Source organism: Colobus angolensis, unplaced genomic scaffold, assembly GCF_000951035.1.
Source record: "Colobus angolensis palliatus isolate OR3802 unplaced genomic scaffold, Cang.pa_1.0 Scaffold71, whole genome shotgun sequence".
Lineage (NCBI taxonomy): Eukaryota > Metazoa > Chordata > Mammalia > Primates > Cercopithecidae > Colobus > Colobus angolensis.
This window is the reverse complement of record NW_012120821.1, coordinates 4,903,478-4,916,063: the sequence shown is the minus strand read 5'-3', so window position 1 is coordinate 4,916,063 and position 12,586 is coordinate 4,903,478.

Sequence of the window (12,586 nt, the reverse complement as noted above, 5' to 3'; positions counted from 1 at the left end):
TGAACCCAGGAGGCGGAGCTTGCAGTGACCCGAGATCATGCCACTGCACTCCAGCCTGGGTGACAGCGCGAGACTCTGTCTCAAAAAATAAAATAAAATAAAATAAAAAATAAATAAAAATTTAAAAAATGAAAAAAGCCTGAAGACTACACCAAAAAACTTTTAGAATTGATAAATTCAGTAAAATGGCAGGATGCAAAATCAACATATAAAATTTAGTAGTGTTTCTATATGCCAACAGGGATCAACCTGAAAAAGAAATAAAAAGGTAATACCATTTACAATGGCCACAAATAAAATTAAATAACTAGAAATTAACTTAACCAAAGAAGTGAAAATTTTTCTATAATGAAAACTATACAACATGGATGAAAGAAATTGAAGACACCAAACAAATGGAAATACACTCCATGTTCATGGATTAAAAGAATTAATACTGTTAAAATGTCTATACTACCCAAAGCAATATACAGATTCAATGTAATCTCTATCAAAGTATCAATGACATTTTTCACAGAAATAGAAAAAACTATGCTAAAATGTATATGGGACCCCAAAAGACCCAGAATAGCCAAATCCATCCTAAGCCAAAGGAACACAAATGGAGGAATCACATTACCTGACTTCAAATTATACTACAAAGCTATAGTAAGCAAAATGGCATGGTACTGTCATAAAAACAAACACATAGAGCAATAGAACAAAATAGAGAACCAAGAAACAAATCTATGCACCTACAGTGAACTCAAGAACAAAGGTGCCAAAAACAGACACTGGGGAAAAGATAGCCTTTTCAATAAATGTTGCAGGAAAATTGGACATCCATATACAGGATAATGAAACTTAATCCCTATCTCTGGCATTATACAAAAATAAAATCAAAATGGATTAAAGACTTAAATCTAAGACCTCAAACTATGAAACCACTCCAAGAAAACCCTGGTGAAACTCTCCAGGATATTGGCCTGGGCAAAGATTTCTTCAGTAATATCCCACAAGCATAGACAACCAAAGCGAAACTGGACAAATGAGATCACATAAAGTTGAAAAGCTTCCGCAAAGCAAAGGAAACAATAAACAAAGTGAATAGATAACCCACTTTATCAGAGAGAATATTTGCAAACTACTAATCTGACAAAGTATTAATAACTAGAATATATAGGAGCTAAAACAAACTCTGTAGGAAAAAAATAATAACCCAATTTAAAAATAAGCAAAAGATTTGAATAGACATTTCTCAAAAGAGGGCGTACAGATGGCAACTACACATATGAAAAGGTGCTCAACATCACGGATCATCAGAGAAATGCGAAACAAAATTACAACGAGATATCATCTCACCCTAGTTCAAATGGCTTATATCCAAAAGACAGGCAATAAAAAATGGTAGAGAAGATGTGAAGAAAAGGGAATCCTCATTCACTGTTGGTGGAAATGTAAATTAGTACAACCACTATGGAGAACAGTTTGGAGGTTCTGTAAAAAACTAAAAATAGAGCTGCCATGTGATCCAGCAATTCCACTCCTGGGTATTTACCCCAAAGAAAGAAAATCAGTATATCAAAGAGGTATCTGTACTCCCATGTTTTTTGCAGCACTGTTCACAATAGCCAAGATTTAGAAGCAACCCAAGCATCCATCAATAGATAAAGATAAAGAAAATATGATACTTATACGCAATACTATCTGACCATAAAGAACAATGAGATTCAGTCATTTGTAACCACATGGATGTAGCTGGAGGTCATTATGTTAAATGAAACAAGCCAGGCACAGAAAGACAAACATCACATATTCTCATTTATCTGTAGGATCTAAAAATCAAAACAATTTAACCTATGGAGATAGAGTGTAGAAGAATGGTTACCAGAGGCCGGGAAGGGTAGTGGGAAAGCTGGGGGAGGTGAGAATGGTTAATGGGTACAGAAACCATTAGAAAGAATAAGACTTAGTATTTGATAGCACAACAGGGTGAGTATAGTCAAAAATAATTTAATTGACCATTTAAAAATAACTAAAAGGGTATAATTGAATTGCTTATAGCACAAAGGCTAAGTGCTTTTTTCCCTTGAGGGGATGGATACCCCATTTTGCATGATATGATTGTTATGCACTACATGCCTGTATACAAACATTACATGTACCTCATATACCTCATATATACACTTCCTTTGTACCCACAAAAACTAAAATATAAAAACATTTTTGACCAACAAATATCCATGAACACTTACAGAAATGTGAATTAGAAAGCTGTATCTTTCTGGAAAATACACCTAACATTATGATGTATTTAAATAACCAAAAAGTGAATAAATAAAAAGGGTCATTTAGTAACTAGAAGGTATAGACAAACTAAAAATTTAATCAAATAAACAAATTTAAAAACCAGAAATTCTGTGTTGATGGTCATGGTAGTAACATTGCTTCTGAGTCTCTCTGAATCCATCCATAAAAATAGATGCAATAAGTAGGATAGTAAAACGAAACAACCACACAACCATTTGCCCAAAAAGTTTAAAAAGAAAGGAATTTAAGTTGCACAGATAAAATGTAAGAAAGACATCTAGTTCAAATTGAATTTTTTAGCTTAAGTGTGCCCCAAATATTATGAGACATACTTGTATTAAATATGTAATTATATACTTATATTGTTCACCTAAAATTAAAATTCAACTAAGAATCCTGAATTTCTATTTGTTAAATCTAGCAACAAATCCTATAGCAGTACAACTTGTGTAGTATCAACATTTTTGTTAGGGGCAGTAAAAAGACATTTCACAGACGTAAGGAAGGAAAAACCCAGAGTCCCAACAGTTGCTTTCTGGAAAGAGCAGCAAGCCACAGAACAACTGAAACTGGGCAGGTTTTCTACAGTCTCCATGTCGATGTGAGTTCAGAGTCCTGCCGTGAGGTCTAAAAGAGCTGGGGGTAGGCTGGGCCTACTAACCCACTGTAGACCTATGCAGGATGAAAGGAGAACCCTCTTGGAATAGAATCAAAATTAGCAGAACAGGAGCAATAGATACAAATAAAAGGGAAGAGCCAGAACATTAGGAAGAGACAGAAGCGAGGATATCTCTAGGCCTTATTAACGCTTCACAAAGACAAGAGGGATCACTAATGCTTGGAAGGTAGAAAAGTTATCCTATTCATTTCTCCTTTTTAAATGTCTATTATTTGAGGACTGTTAGAATAAACAATAATATATCCACACAATGGATTATGATGTGGCTGTACAAAAGAACAAAAAAATCTCCCTATTAACTGTGGGAAGATCTCCAGGATATACTGTTGCATGGAAAAAGCATGTATGTATACTAGAAAACCAAATTAAGAAATATATTCTGTCTTCAAATAAAATTTAGAAGTTACACTATAAGTAGATTATATAAATTACAGAATAAAAACCGATGTCGGGGAAACATTTTTTTGCTTGATTTTTGACTCTATCTTATTCTAGTAATTAAATAGAGCCAGTACATTCAAGTAGAACTCTTTAGTTCTATAAGTTTTGCATATAAAAAAGCAGCTGCATAGTAATGATAAATTAATAATGGCTTTGAATCTAAGAATAATGTTGAATTTGACAAGGTTCACAGAGAAGTGAGATGAAAAGGGAGCATAAGTTCAAATTTCAGCAGTATCTACAATTTTTTTCAGAGTTATTCTTAACAGACAAGAATATTATATATAATGCCAAATTATATTTTGAAAGGCAAACAAGTATTAAAAACTGAATGGACTATACAATAATGGACTTTCTCTCAGGATTTTAAATTGATGGTTTCAGTCTATGAGAAGTAAATTTTAAAATAAAAAGCCAGCAACAATAAGGAACAACATGAAAATAATATGCTGGTAAGGTGTGTTTCACAAATGCTGCTATATGTCACATTGATTTTTGTACTGATGTGATAAAAGTCTTTAGAAAACTCCTATTTGGTTTAGATATACATTCTTATATTCCTCAATCAAGCCTATTGTAGTACTTTCAAGGTTCAAGAATATTTGTTAAATTATTAAATAAATAATGATAATTATTAATGTAAACATTACCATATTAAATCTGACTTCACACAATAAATGGTTTTATTTATACCTTACAACTTTGTTGATAACGGTTATATTTGGTTGGCTGGGGCATTTTGATTGAGGTGTTGTTGCAGTTTTTAATTTTTATTTGTTTTGTTTATTTATTATTATTTTTTTTTGGAGACGGAGTCTCGCCCTGTCGTCCAGGCTGGAAGGCAGCGGTGATCTCCACTCTCCCCTCATACCAACTTCCGCCTCCCGGGTTCAAGCGATTCTCCTGCCTCAGCGTCCCGAGTAGCTGGGACTACAGGCACAGGCCGTCACACCCGGCTAATTTTTTGTATTTTAGTGGAGAGGGGGTTTCACCGTGTTGCCCAGGCTAGTCTGGGACTCCTGAGCTCAGGCAATCCGACCGCCATGGTCTCCCAAAGTGCTGGGATTACAGGCGTGAGCCACCACGCCCGGCCTTGTTGCTGGATTTTAACTCTCAACAACTGAGTTGATCTTACTTCTCAGTTTATAGCAAGACATCAACAGATTGTGCTCTGCACATTTAAAATGCATTACTATTTACTTGTCTCTCCTCTTTACCTTCCATCCCAGTTCACCTCATCCCTTACATGCCACAATTTGTATTTAATACATGGCCTTTAGATTAATTTCTATACATTTACTTACCTCTGTATATGTATTTTTAACATTATATAAATGACATCATGCTGTAAATCAAGTACTATTTATTTTTCCCATTTAATATTCTTATTTACATCTATTGTTTGTTCCTATATGTAAATCTAGGGTTTTTCTTCTGATTACTCTTCTGTGATATGCACAGCTACATTGTTATTTACCTGTTCTTGTATGATAAATATATATGTTACCTCCATTTTTTTTTTTTTTTTTTTACTCTTTAACCATCAACATAAACATCTTCATAAATATCTCTGTGTACCTGAAGGTGTGTCTCTGGGTATATACGTCCCAGAGTGAATAGGTACTTATGCAATTTTACTAAAATGCTGCCAATTTACTCTCTAAAATAGCTTCACTAACTTACACTGTCAAAAATAGAGTACACGATCTCCAATTTCTACCTCATTTAGTAGCCACTGATTTATCCAGTGTTCTCACTTTTGCTAATTATATGAGTATAAAATACCATCTACATGTTTTTGTATACATTTTTATTTTGAGTTAATGTGAGAATATTGCCAATATTAACTACTTAGAATTTCCTTTTATAACTTGTTTATTTAAAATCTTTACCCATTATTTTATATTGAGATTCTTTCATAATCTAAATTATTAGACATTTTCCAGTTAAGGGTGATGCAAATAGTCCAAAGACTAAGGAATTACTCAAAAAATAATTTAGGTATGTCAACAGCGCACAGGAACCATCCTAGAGAGCTTTCAATAGTCCAGAGTACAAAATAAATATTGACGAGTACATACTGATTTAAATAAATGATTGAAATATAGATGAATGGGGGAAATAGGCAAGTCTGTCCAGAAGAATTCCAAATTATTTATGCAATTACCACCCCATTGAGGAGGTGGAGTATAATACCTCTCCACCCTTACTTTTGGACTGCTCATAGTTGACTTTCTTCCAAGTACAGGGTGGAAAAGTGTGTTGACTGGGTAGAAAGATGAGGAAGAGTGACATTACCGTGGATACATATGATAAATACCATATCATTAGGTAATTTAGGTTAGAATCAAGAGTTATAATTTACCAAGTGATATGTACCTTTGATATGATGTGATGAAAATGGCACTTTGTTCCTGTGGTCTTACCCTTTAAAATCCCTAACCCCATCTAATCACAAGAAAAACATCAGCCAAGTCTATACTGAGGGATATTCTACAAAACAACTGGTGAGTACTCCCCAAAATGGATCAGGGCATCAAAAAGAAGGAAAGTCTGACAAACTCTCACAGTTTCCAAGATCCCATGGAGACGTTGCTATGGTCTGAATGTGTACCTCCAAAATTTACATATTGAAACTTAATCACCAATGTGATAGTACTAAGAGGTGGGGCCTTAACAAGGTGATTAAGTCACGAGAGAGTTGCCCTTATGAATGAGATTAGCACCTTTATAAAAGAGGTGCTAGGGAGCTGTTTATCACTTCCACCACATGAAGTTGAAGCAAGAAGTACCATCTTGGAAGCAGAGAGCATCCATCTCTCACGAGACACTGAATCTGCTGGCACCTTGACCTTAAACTTCCTAGCTTCAGGAACTGTGAGAAAATAAATTTTCTTTTTATAAATCACCCAATCTCAAGTATTTTGTTATAGCAGCACAAAATGACTAAGATAGAAATGATAACTAAATGTAATGTACTATCCTGTATGGGATTCTGGAACAGAAAAAGGACATTAGACAAAAACTAAGGAAATTTGAGTCAAGTGTGGACTTCAGTTAATAGTAAATGTATCAGTATAGATAACATAGTTGTGACAAATGAACATAAAAATGTAAGACGTTAATAATGGGGGGACTGGCTGCAGGGAATTTAGAAACTCTCTGTACTACTTTTGCAACTTTTTAGTCAATATAAAACTAATCTAAAAGTAAATGTTTATTTTTTTAATGCTGCTAATATTTTCTCCTAGCCTGTCAACTATCCATTAATTTTGTCCATTTTGACTTTACTGAACAGAAATTTAGACATGATTGTCTTTGACAAGGGTGACAGTTGTGGAGGTGAAGTGAAGTAGGCAGGTTTGGAAAGTATTTTAGGGTGTGTTAGATGTAGAGAGCGAAGAGCAAAAGAAAAGACATTTGGAATGAATTCTAAATTGTTTACTTTAGATATATAGTAATTACTTTCCAGAATCTTCATAATCTTTATTGTGATTGTAAATGGTATCCTATTTTCTATTTCAATTACTAAATGTTTATTACTGTTGCAAATAAGTTCTATTGATTTTGCATATTGATCTTGTTGCAATGTCTTAATCATTCTAATAGTTTGTTGATTATATAGGGCTTTCTTTATAAATGATAATTAATTACAAATACTGAACATTTATCTTCTTTTTAGTCACATACATAGAATTTATTTTGTATTTAATTAGACAACTCCCAGGACTATTTTAAACAGTAGAAGAATGTTAGAGTTTTTGCCTAACTTCTAATAGTAAAAGGAAACTTTCAAACTTTCTTCATTAATGATAGCATTTGATGTTGGCTTACGTTTGTTAATTTGTTTTACTTTATTTTGCCAATATGGATGGCTGGCAATAGGGGTGATGAAAGACAGCTTTTATATAATAAAGGAAATTTCCTTTATTTCTATTTTTTACGAACATTAAAAAATCTCAAATAAACACTAAACATTATCATCAAAAGCTTTGTCTGCATATACTGAAATGATCACAAAAGGGAAGATAGCTGAATAGGAACAACTCCTGTCTGCAGCTCCCAGCAAGATCAATGCAGAAGCCGGATGATTTCTGCATTTCCAACTGAGGTACCCAGTTCATCTCACTGGGACTGGTTAGACAGTGGATGCAGCCCATGGAGGGCAAGCAGAAGCAGGGTGGAGTGTCGCCTCATCCGGGAAGCACAACAGGTTGAGGAACTCCCTCAACTAACCAAGGGAAGCTGTGAGGGACTGTGCCCGAGGAACGGTGCATTCCAACCCAGATACTATGCTTTTCGCATGGTCTTCACAGCCTGCAGACCAGGAGATTCTCTCCGTGCCTATGCCACCAGAGCCCTGGGTTTCAAGCACAAAACTCGGTGGCCATTTGGGCAGACACTGAGCTAGCTACAGGAGTCTTTTTTCCGTGCCCAGTGGCGCCTGGAATGACAGTGAGACAGAACCATACACTTCCCTGGAGAGGGAGCTGAAGCCAGGGTGTCAAGTGGTCTAGCTCAGTGGATCCCACCCCCACAGAGCCCAGCAAGCTAAGATCCCCTGGCTTGAAATAGTTGCTGCCAGAACAGCAGTCTGAAGTTGTCTTGGGATGCTGCAACTTGGTGGGGGGAGGGGCGTCGACCATTACTGAGGCTTGAGTAGGCAGTTTTCCCCTCACAGCATAAACAAAGCCTCCAGGAAGTTCGAACTGGGCGGAGCCCACCACAGCTTGGCAAAGGCACTGTAGCCAGACTGCCTCTCTAGATTTCCCCTCTCTGGGCAGGGCACCTCTGAAAGAAAGGCAGTAGTTCCAGTCAGGGGCTTAAAGATAAAACTATCTCCCTGGGACAGAGCATCTGGGGGAAGGGGCGGCTGTGGGCGCAGCTTCAGCAGATTTAAATGTTTCTGCCTACTGGCTCTGAAGAGAGTGGCAGATCTCCCAGCACAACACTCAAACTCTGCTATGGGACAGACTGCTTCCTCAAGTTGGTCCCTGACCCCCATGCCTCCTGACCGGGAGACACCTCTCAGCAGGTTTGACAGACATCTCATACAGGAGAGCTCTGGCCGGCTTCTGGCAGGTGCCCCTTTGGGACAAAGTTTCTAGAGGAAGGAACAGGCAGCAATCTTTGCTGTTCTACAGCCTCAGCTGGTAATACCCAGGCAAACAGGGTCTGGAGTGGACCACCAGCAAACTCCAGCAGACCTGCAGCAGAGAAGCCTGACTGTTAGAAGGAAAACTAACAAACAGAAAGGAATAGTATCAACATCAGCAAAAAGGACATCCAACCAAAACCCCATCCGAAGTTCACCAACATCAAAGACTAAAGATAGATAAATCCACAAAAATGGGGAGAAGCCAGCACAAAATGGTGAAAATTGCAAAAACCAGAACACCTCTTCTTTTTCAAAGGATCACAACTTCTTGCCAGCAAGGGAACAAAACTGGACGGAGAATGAGTTTGATGAATTGACAGAAGTAGGCTTCAGAAGGTGAGTAATAATGAACTCTTCCAAGCTAAAGGAGCATGTTCTAACCTCATGCAAGGAGGAGAAGAACTTTGAAAAAAGGTGAGAGGAATTGCTAACTAGAATAACCAATTTAGAAAAGAAGATAAATGAATTGATGGAGCTAAAAAGCACTGCACAAGAACTTCGTGAAGCATACAAAAGTATCAGTAGCCAAATTGATCAAGTGGAAGAAAGGATATCAGAGACTGAAGATCAACTTAATGAAAGAAAGCATGAGGACAAGATTATAGAAAAAGAATGAAAAGGAACAAACAAAGCCTCCAAGAAATATGGGACGAGGTGAAAAGACCAAACCTACTTTTGATTGGTGTACCTGAAAGTGAAAGGGAGAATGGAACCAAGTTAGAAAATACTCTTCGGGATATTATCCAGGAGAATTTTCCCAATCTAGCAAGACAGGCCAACATTCAAATTCAGAAAATGCAGAGAACACCACAAAGATACTCCTTGAGAAGAGCAACCCCAAGACACATAATTGTCAGATTCACCAAGGTTGAAATGAAGGAAAAATATTAAAGACAGCCAAAGAGAAAGGTCAGGTTACCCACAAAGGGAAGCCCATCAGACTAACAGTGGATCTCTCAGCAGAAACCCTACAAGCCAGAAGAGAGTAGGGGCCAATATTCGACATTCTTAAAGAGAAGGATTTTCAACCCAGAATTTCATATCCAGCCAAACCAAGCTTCATAAGTGAAGGATAAATAAAATCCTATACAGAAAAGCAAATGCAGAGAGATTTTGTCACAACCAGGCCTACTTTATGAGAGCTCATGAAGGAAGCACTAAACATAGAAAGGAACAAACAGTACCAGCAAATGCAAAAGCATACCAAATTGTAAAGACCGTTGACACTATGAAGAAACTGCATGAACTAACGGGCAAAATAACCAACTAGCATCATAATGACAGGATCAAATTCACACATAAAAATATTAACCTTAAATGTAAATGGGCTAAATGCCCCGTTGAAAAGACTTTAAATTAAAATTAAAAGACACCACTGGCAAATTGGAGACTAGCAAATTGTATTTAAATTTACAGACACAGACTGGCAAATTGAATAAAGAGTCAAGACTCATTGGTGTGCTGGATTCAGGAGACTCATCTTATGTGCAAAGACACAGATAGGCTCAAATTAAAGGGATAGAGGAACATTTACCAAGCAAATGGGAAGAAGAAACAACACCACCACCAAAAAAAAAAAAAAAAAAAAAAGCAGTGGTTGCAATCCTAGTCTCTGATAAAACAGACTTAAAACCAACAAAGATCAAAAGAGATAAATAAGGCCATTACATAATGGTAAAGGGATCATTTCAACAAGAAGAGCTAACTATCCTAAATATATATGCACCCAATACAGGAGCCCCCAAATTTATAAGGCAAGTTCTTAGAGACCTACAAAGAGACTTTGACTCCCACACAATAACAGTCGGAGACTTTAACACCCCACTGTCAATATTAGACAGAACAACGAGTCAGAAAATTAACAAAGATATTCAGGACTTGAACTCAGCTCTAGACCAAGTGGACCCAATAGACATCTACAGAACTCCCCATCCCTAATCAACAGAATGTACATTCATCTCAGCACCACATCACACTTACTCTCATAACTAACAGTCTCTCAGACCACAGTGCAATCAAATTAGAACTTAGGATTAATAAACTCACTCAAAACTACACAACTATATGGAAACTGAACAACCTGCTCCTGAATGACTACTGCGTAAATAAGGAAATTAAGGCAGAAATAAATAAGTTCTTTGAAACCAATGAGAACAAAGACACAACGTACCAGAATCTCTGGGACACAGCTAAAGTCATGTTAAGAGGGAAATTTATAGCACTAAATGTCCACAGGAGAAGGCAGGAAACATCTGAAATCGACATCCTAACATCACAATTAAAAGAACTAGAGAAGCAAGAGCAAATATATTCAACAGCTAGCAGAAGACAAGAAATAACTAAGATCAGAGCAAAACTGAAGGAGATATAGACATGAAAAACCCTTCAAAAAAATCAATGAAACCAGGAGCTATTTTTTTGAAAAGATCAACAAAATAGATAGACAGATAGCCTGACTAATAAAGAAGAAAAGAGAGAAGAATCAAATAGATGCAATAAAAAATGATAAGGAAGATAACACCACTGATTCCACAGAAATACAAACTACCATCAGAGAATACTATAAACATCTCTATGCAAATAAACTAGAAGATATAGAAGAAATAAATAAATTCCTGGACACATACAACCTCCCAAGTCTAAACAAGGAACAAGTCGAATCCCTGATTAGACCAATAAGAAGTTCTGAAATTGAGGCAGTAATTAATAGCCTACCAACCAAAAAAAGTCCGGGACCAGATGGATTCACAGACGAATTCTACCAGAGGTACAAACAGGAGCTGGTGCCATTCCTCCTGAAACTATTCCAAACAAAAGAAAAAGAGGGAATCCTCCCTAACTCTTTTTATGAGGCCAGTATCATCTTGATAGCAAACCCTGACAGACAAAACAAAAAAAGAAAATTTCATGCCAATATCCCTGATGAACATTGATGCAAATATCCTCAATAAAATACCAAATCCAACAAACCAAATCCAGCAACACATCAAAAAGCTTATCCACCACAACAATTAAGTTGGCTACATCCCTGGGATACAAGCCTGGTTCAATGTATGCAAATCAATAAATGTAATCCATCACATAAGCAGAACCAATGACAAAAACCACATGATTATCTCAATAGATGCAGAAAAGGCCTTCAATAAAATTCAACACCCCTTCATGCTAAAAACTCTCAATAAAGTAGGTATTGATGGAACATATCTCAAAATAATAAGAGCTATTTATGACAAACCACAGTCAATATCATACTGAAGGGGCAAAAACTGGAAGCATTCCTTTGAAAACCAGCACAAGACACGGATGCACTCTCTCACCACTCAGATTCAACATAGTAATGGAAGTTCTGGCCAAGGCAATCAGGCAAGAGAAGGAAATAAAGAGTATTCAAATAGGAAGAGGGGAAATCAAATTGTCTCTGTTTGCAGATGAAATGATTGTGTATTTAGAAAACCCCATCGTCTCAGCCCAAAATTTCCTTAAGCTGATAAGCAGCTTCAGCAAAGTCTCAGGCTACAAAATCAGTGGGCAAAAATCACAAGCATTCCTATACATCAACAATAGACAAACAGAGAGCCAAATCATGAGGGAACTCTCATTCACAATTGCTATAAAGATAATAAAATACCTACGAATACAACTTACAAGGATGTGAAGAACCGCTTCAAGGAGAACTACAAACCACTACTCAAGGAAATAAGAGATGACATAAACAAATGGGAAAACATTTCATGCTCATGGACAGGAAGAACCAATATCATGAAAATGGCCATACTTCCCAAAAAGTAATTTATAGATTCAGTGCTATCCCCATCAAACTATCATTGGCTTTCTTCACAGAATTAGAAAAAACTATTTTAAATTTCATATGGAACAAAAAAGACCCTGCATTGCCAAGACAATCCTAAGCCAAAAGAACAAAGTTGGAGGCATCATGCTACCTGACTTCAAACTATACTACAAGCCTACAGTAACCAAAACAGCATGGTACTGGTACCAAAACAGAGATATAGACCAAT